The sequence below is a fragment of the Triticum dicoccoides genome, chromosome 5B (genome assembly GCF_002162155.2).
Source record: "Triticum dicoccoides isolate Atlit2015 ecotype Zavitan chromosome 5B, WEW_v2.0, whole genome shotgun sequence".
Classification (NCBI taxonomy): Eukaryota; Viridiplantae; Streptophyta; class Magnoliopsida; order Poales; family Poaceae; genus Triticum; species Triticum dicoccoides.
The window spans coordinates 519818521-519825620 of NC_041389.1; the positions used below are offsets into that span (position 1 = coordinate 519818521).

The window sequence follows — 7100 nt, forward strand, 5'->3', positions numbered from 1 at the left end:
GTTGACACTTGGTCCCCGGAAGCCTTGCTGACCCGTGGGGGATCAGACCCTCGTTGGCCAGGTCATTGAGATCCGTCTCGATGATGGTCGAACGGATCCAATCCCCTTGGACCCAACCTTTTGGCAGGCGGGACCTTGACGAAGATCTGCCCCGACTGGACGCTCTCCCCTTCGCTTTCCCCGTCGCCGTCTCCTTCTTCACGCGCTCCAAGGCCGTCGTCTTCTCCTTCACCATTGTCGCCAGCGAAGCACGCGAGGAGTGGATAGGCGAAGGCGAGAGCAGGCACAGCGGGCGAAGGCAAAGAGGACAGAGAGGAGAATGAGAAGGCATTGTTCAAAAACCCTCGTCCGACGCTTTATATAAGGACACTTCCGAGTTGCTGACAAGTAGACTCGGGCGGTCCTGTCACATCCCGAAACAGTCGCGCACGCATGATACATGGCGAAAAAGGCGACGCGGAAATCGAGGCGTCCACGCCTTATCCCATCCAAGTACCGCAGTCCGCCCCGCTTCGCGCGCTTCCCAAAATTCGGATCCCACAAAATCCGCTAACAGCAGATCAATCTGTCAGACGATAGATCTCCTGCGACCCGTCGCTCGGAAGTTCACTCGACAGAAGAAAAGAATGGATCAAGACGACTGAAAGAGAAGTTAATGCCAACGCCAAAAAAGAAAAATCGCTAATCCAGGATACGACATAATCAGAACACGGGAAATGGGTCGAAGAAAATTATCAACCCCTTCCTCACTCAAACCTCGATCCATTCGGGAGCTAATGATGAAGTCATGTACCTAGGGTAGGGTCATGAACCTATTTAGGATACCCTACCCAAGGACATCCTTAGAAGAAGCTACCTTCGAGTCGACCAAGAGGGACTTCACTCGACGAACTCAAGGACACTCGACGATGAAGATAGCCACCCGAACATGAAGCTAACCACTCGACGGCCAGGAAACCTAAAGTCACTCAGCATGCAACGGTCTGTCATTAAGTAGCTTTAATAGTCTTCATGGCACTTTATGAGGGCGTTACCAGTAACCCCATGTCTTAATGTACTTTAAACCCTGCATAACTGAGAACCGGAGGGGTCTGGCGAACTCTATATAAGACACCCCCCTCCTCGGTGTAAAGGGTTCGCACCCCAACTCATATACACAAAAACCAGTCGACCGCCTCCAGGCTCTTACTTCCTCCGAGAAGGGCCTGAACTCGTAAAACACTCATGTGTACAACTACTCCATAGCTAGGATCTTGCCTCTCCATACCTACCCCCCATTCTACTGTCAGACTTAGAACCACGACATCTTGGCTAACTCTACACGTAACAAGTATATAACAAACACAATGGCATCCACACATATGGAATGGAACCACCCTATGCATTTAACTACATGATCACAACATGGAATGAAAAAGGTAAGAGTTAACCACAAATAAATATTTAGATAGAATCTAAATATTTATAATGGTCAACAGTAGCCAAACATATACATCAACTATATAACAATTCAAAAGCAAGAGTTCTATACATCAACCAAACCAAGATTATAAACTATACAAGTTAAGCAATCAAACATCATTCAACAACATGAATTGATTTAATCTAGGTCCAGCCCTAAAACATCATTAAAATAAATAGGATCAACTCCACTATATCAAACCAACTCATTTTTCAACCAATTAACAAGAAACTATACAACACATGGAACAAATGGATGAACAACTATCCTAGGCATGATATGATTAGAGTAACAATCAACCAAGAATAAATATTTGGATGAATCCACATACTTAAAACTAACAAGGAAAGACTAAATGTCAATAATAACAACTATTAAGCATTTCTATAAGAAAAGAGAAACCAATGCTAAGGTAGAAACTAATGAAACAACTTAATAATAACACACATCTCACACAAGGCATATGAGTATAGAACTAGGTAGGAATTGCGGCTTGCCGCACGGGTTCAATCATATCCACCACGACGGGTACAATCATATTCAATTCGATAATATAGTCATTAGAGCATTGCAAATATAAAAAAAAAGCATGATATTGGTTCAGGGGCACGCAGCATAAGACCACACTAATATCACAACCAAAAAGCCGGATGAAAATAGAACAATAGACACAGTCATATCACAAACAGATCCCATATAACAACTCAACACAACCAGCGACATACATCTCACAGTCCACCATAGGAATACAACAGATACAGGTAGCAACAACATAAAGGCCAAGAAACGAACAGCATGAGCGTACAGCCTCTCCCGCATGAGCGATTGGAATGTACTCCCTCTATTCATAAATATAAGACCTTTTAGAGATTTCAATAGGGATTGCATACGGAAAAAAAGGTGAATCTATACTCTAAAATATGTCTATATACATCAATATGTAGTCCGTATTGAAATGTATAAAAGGGTTATATTTAAAAACGGAGGGAGTAGAACCTGAAATAAACTCATCTTTAAATACCAGTTTAATCTTACAGTTAATAGTGTGTGCATAATGAATCTTGCAGCAGGCATAGGGAAAATGCATATAGATGCTTCTATAAGGTCTAACATAGACATACTCTTTTCCATGCAAAGAAACTTCAGAAAATCATTAACCACTGAAGAGAAAAGGTTGTTAGTCAAGATCAGGTCACTCGCCACCTTCATGTAATTTCTTCGAGGACTTCAGCATCAAGGAATAGCGCCATACTTCTCCTTTCTTTCTTCTCTAAATGAAGTGACGCTTTGCTCATTCTAATGATGGTTCTATGTGGATGGGTGCTGAGATGAATAAGAAAACATATGCGCGAGTATTTCTCGTGAAGTGTAGTATAACTGTATAAGCTTTGAAGTAACGAGAGTTGCAAATTGAACTCAGCAGTCGAAACAGGTCTGAACAAAACAAAATAAACCTTTATCTTCTATGAAAGCTGGGTGCAAAATGACCAATCTGGTAAAGCCATGGGATTTCAATAATCTGTAAGATGTAATACACAAAAACATTATAGCTATGAACACTGCAATTTAAAAGCCAAGCTACTCCCAAGTAAAAGTAAGCAATGCTGATGATGCAACAAAAGGTGATAGCTTTGCCACCAGAAATGAAACCATCAGAAGTTATATGCACCACAACACCGAAGGTTGCATAGCAAACCACATAACTAAACTGAAGAAAAAAGATGCAGAGATGACATGGAGAATAAAATAATAGATAAACAACCTAGCTGTTTGAGAAGCATTGCAAATTGAGCTCCTGAAATATCAGGGAAGTCACCGATGACATTTACCAGACAAACACTCTACAAATTCCAGAAACACCAAGTTTTTTTTAGGGTTCCAGAAACACCAAGTTATAGATCAGTGCAGCATCAACTGTATATACACACACACCATAACTAAATGACGTGAATTTGCGTTTACTTGTGTAAATAAAACCACCTTTCTGAAGATCTCATCCAATCACCCATCAAGCATAAATATGAATTTGAGTTAGTTCATTTAAACGCAAAAACTGGATAAACCAAACCAAGCAGACCAACAACATACTTATATAAGTACTTAGATAGATCCATCTCGACTACCCTGCCACTGACTCACTACTCGTCTTTTAGCACCAGTATATCAAACAAAAGAACAAAAACCATTTCTGCAAAGAGCAAGGACAAGGGTTGATACCAAATTTGGTCCCTGATCGACAGTGGAAAAGAGCAACGTACCAAATAAAGCAAGTAAGGCAACAAAAAACTCCTTTTGCAGGGACCAAGGACATGCCTAGAATCTATAACTATCCATCTCCTTGATAGTAAGAAAGCGAGAGCATGATACACTATGAACCAATAGAGAGCACGTGAAATATATTCTCTAGGAACGACCGAGTAAACAGACGAACATAAGAGAGCTCACCTTGTACAAACGCGAACGACACAGTCGTGGGAACAACAACCGCAAGGACCTGTAAATCAGTAGAAGACAACATCACAAGAATGCATATTAGTAAATAAAAGATAAATTCCAAAGCAGAAACACCAAGCTTCCTATGATATTTGTCACTGTGGGCAGCAAATTGTCATGTAAAAGATATAAAGGTCCAATGTCAAATAACAACTCACCTTTTTTCAGAATTCGTTGATAAACACCAGAAGTTGCTGACCAAAATCTTTGAGCATGCACATCTGGCATAAACAATTATGTCTTCTTCTAATCGACCGGCATGATGATACCAGTAAAATCTAAGATCACATATGACAAGAATGATGGGTTGCAGACTATCACCAATATGATACCTTCTATAACATCACAGTAGGTTACTAAATGCAAGTACAAAATGCGACACACACTGGACCAATAGGTCGTTGGCTCAGTATGTTATTATTTAGTGCTGGAGATAGCTGAATGAATTTAATTGTTTGTCCATCAACCACTTTTAACCAGAAAGTACAAACCCAAAAGTATTGCACTGAAACTGGAGGTACCGAAGACAGAACTCAACACGAACACTAAAACCAGCTGTCGCCCAACTTGGTCATACCCTATATATACCGAACTTGTATATTGTTTATGTACATAAAAATAACAGTGAGGAAAGGGTAAAAAACCAGAGGAAGGTTCTGTTTTTTAAGCTACTAAATACGGCAAGAAGATAATTGGACGACAATATAACTATATTACATATTTTCAGTGCCAGCAAGATCTCAGTAGTATAAAGAGAATGTCAAAAGAATTGCCAAGTATTGTGCATTAATGACAGAAAATAAAGCATGTCCGTATATGATTAAACCAAGTACTCAACCTGGAGTAATCAAAAGCCTGCCCGCATATTGGGCTCTATACGAAGTGCCCAGAAGGCCAATATGTTAAAAAAACCAAGTACAAGCGGATTGGAGGCAACTCACCTCGGGTCGCCTTCCTCGCCTTCTCTCACACGCGGCGACCACGGACCGTCCGCCACTCTCCCCCTGCCAAGCGCGTCGCAGCTATCCTCCTCACCACCATCACCCCTCGGAGCGAGAACCGGACGGGGCGGGGGTGATGCTTGAGGAAGGGCCAGCCTCGGGTTATCGAAGATAAAAATACTGTTTATTATCCATTGTTGCTACATCCCTACAAAAAATGAATAAAAGGAAGCCTCTGAGGGAAATCTGAATAGACCCGAGCATGAAAAAATATTATAAATTTCTTTCCTGGCAGAAAAATGGATAAAAATAATAGGTCATATTGCAGAGTCTGAAACCTAAAGTATAATATACTATTACTATTCCACATCACACATAAAGAGTAAATTAAAAGGTAGATGAATTATTGCAAGTAAGAAATAGTCTTTAATTGTTATTTGAGGCTGATGCCATCTGCAAGAGAGAAAGCAATTGCGGGTGAATGATGTCCCAGAAGTCCTGGACTGCATAGATACTACCGCAAGATGTATAATGAAGTGTTGGTAGTTTGGGGTTTGATTAACTATCTATTTTGCTGATTGTAACAAAAAAGAAACATTCATATTAACAATAAACCCGGTCATCGTATAAAATTAGAAGAATAAAATGGCGGATTAATGTGCGCTAGGAGTTATGTGCAAGAGAATAATGAAGTATCTTACTATGACTTGACAAACACTGAAATACATTCGGGATAAACTCATGCTATTCCCTCACATGCAATTCTTGGTCATTTTCTCATTTTATGCGCAAGATTCCCTGGACTTAGAAATGCAAAACTTATATCAAAAAATCGATTCAGGAACAGTTATACATAAGTATCAAAGCATCGTGTCTGACCTTGCCGCCTCCCCAAGCATACAACCTCTCCTGCATAAGCAGCCGAAATCAAAATATTAGATTCAGTCTTCCAGTTAATTCCATGTGCATAGTGAATATAGCTAATATTAGGTTCATACATGATGCATAGTGAATAACACTGACTACCTTCTATATTGCCGCTTCAGTCGTACTACTATCAAATAGTTCAAATCAAGCCATGTCTTAATGGAAAAACAACGCCCCTGCTTTGCCGATGAGCGCGCCACAACAGGCGTTGGGCACCACAAGTGCCACCACTGTGGCCTTAGTGTCAACCACTTGGTCACCCTGCAAGTAGAGGATCAATCCATAAATCAACCGGAGAAGCTGAAACTGGTCTGAACCGAAGGAAACAAATCAATAAACCTGGTAGAGAGCCTTAATCTGAATGTTTGTTTACGACTTTACCTAGTAGAGAAGCTTCTCAAGGATGAGCTCCATGGCTTCCTTGACGGTGTGGAAGAGGCCAGGGAGGAAGACGGCCTTACAGTCTGCGCCGGCGACCTAATATTTTTGTTAGCCTTTTACTCTGCAACAGGGACAGAAGATAACCCAATATACCATAAATTAAATTCTATAACAAATAAAATATGCACATGACACTAAGCTAGATACTCCACTACACGAGCTAGTGAGAAGGGTAAGCTTTCCACAAATTCCCAGTCCACCCAATTGCCCAGAGCACGCGACAGCAACGCCCCAGCTTGCTGTTGTTGCTGCTATGTCAATTGTCCACTACACGAGCTGGTGACGAGGAGCTGAAAATCGCACCGAAAATGAATGCAGCCCAGCGCAAGCAAATCACACCCCCACGCCCTCGACCAAACCCCACCCCACCACACCCCACCCCACCCAAAGCACAGCTGCCGAGCACAGCGCGCCACCAACCCCGCTCGCCCAACATCCCCCAAACCCAGCCCCACGGGAGCAGAGGAGGTAACCAGGCAAGCAGCGACAGCGAGAGCAGAGCAAGCAAGCGAGAGCGGAAGCGAGCATACCTTGGAGCGCAGCAGCGGCGGGGAGAAGCATCCGCAGCAGGAGGAAGAGGAGCCCTCCGCGGCGGCCCATCGCGTCCCGACGGCTGGGGGGCGCGAGCTACGCCATTGCCGTCGCCCGCGCGGCGGATCTAGAGTCTCCCGGATCGGGGGGCTTAGGTCGGCAAGGCCCGCGGCGAGCGAGGGGCGAGATCCAGAGACGGAAGAGAGAGGAGGGGCGAATCAAGGGCTGCGAGTGAGACAGTGTGGCTAGGGTTCTCACCCATCTGGGAGCTGGGGGAGGAGGATGGACACGAGGGCAGGGACGAC

At 43.0% G+C, this 7100-nt stretch overlaps 1 long non-coding RNA gene across 5 annotated transcripts; it reads right to left on the reverse strand.

The window, feature by feature from the left end:
• Positions 1–2139: 2139 nt before the first annotated feature.
• LOC119311297 lies at positions 2140–7094 on the reverse strand. 5 transcript variants are annotated; one of them, XR_005150968.1, is made up of 6 exons: positions 6795–7094; positions 6205–6325; positions 5923–6084; positions 5776–5805; positions 4897–5104; positions 2140–4176 (listed from the first exon to the last, which is right to left on the reverse strand). It is a non-coding gene; the product is annotated as an uncharacterized LOC119311297 (long non-coding RNA). The 5 variants fall into 5 exon arrangements; XR_005150969.1 differs by having other exon boundaries at positions 2140–3956; positions 4114–5104; XR_005150966.1 differs by adding an exon at positions 5598–5694 and having other exon boundaries at positions 2140–5104.
• Positions 7095–7100: the final 6 nt, after the last annotated feature.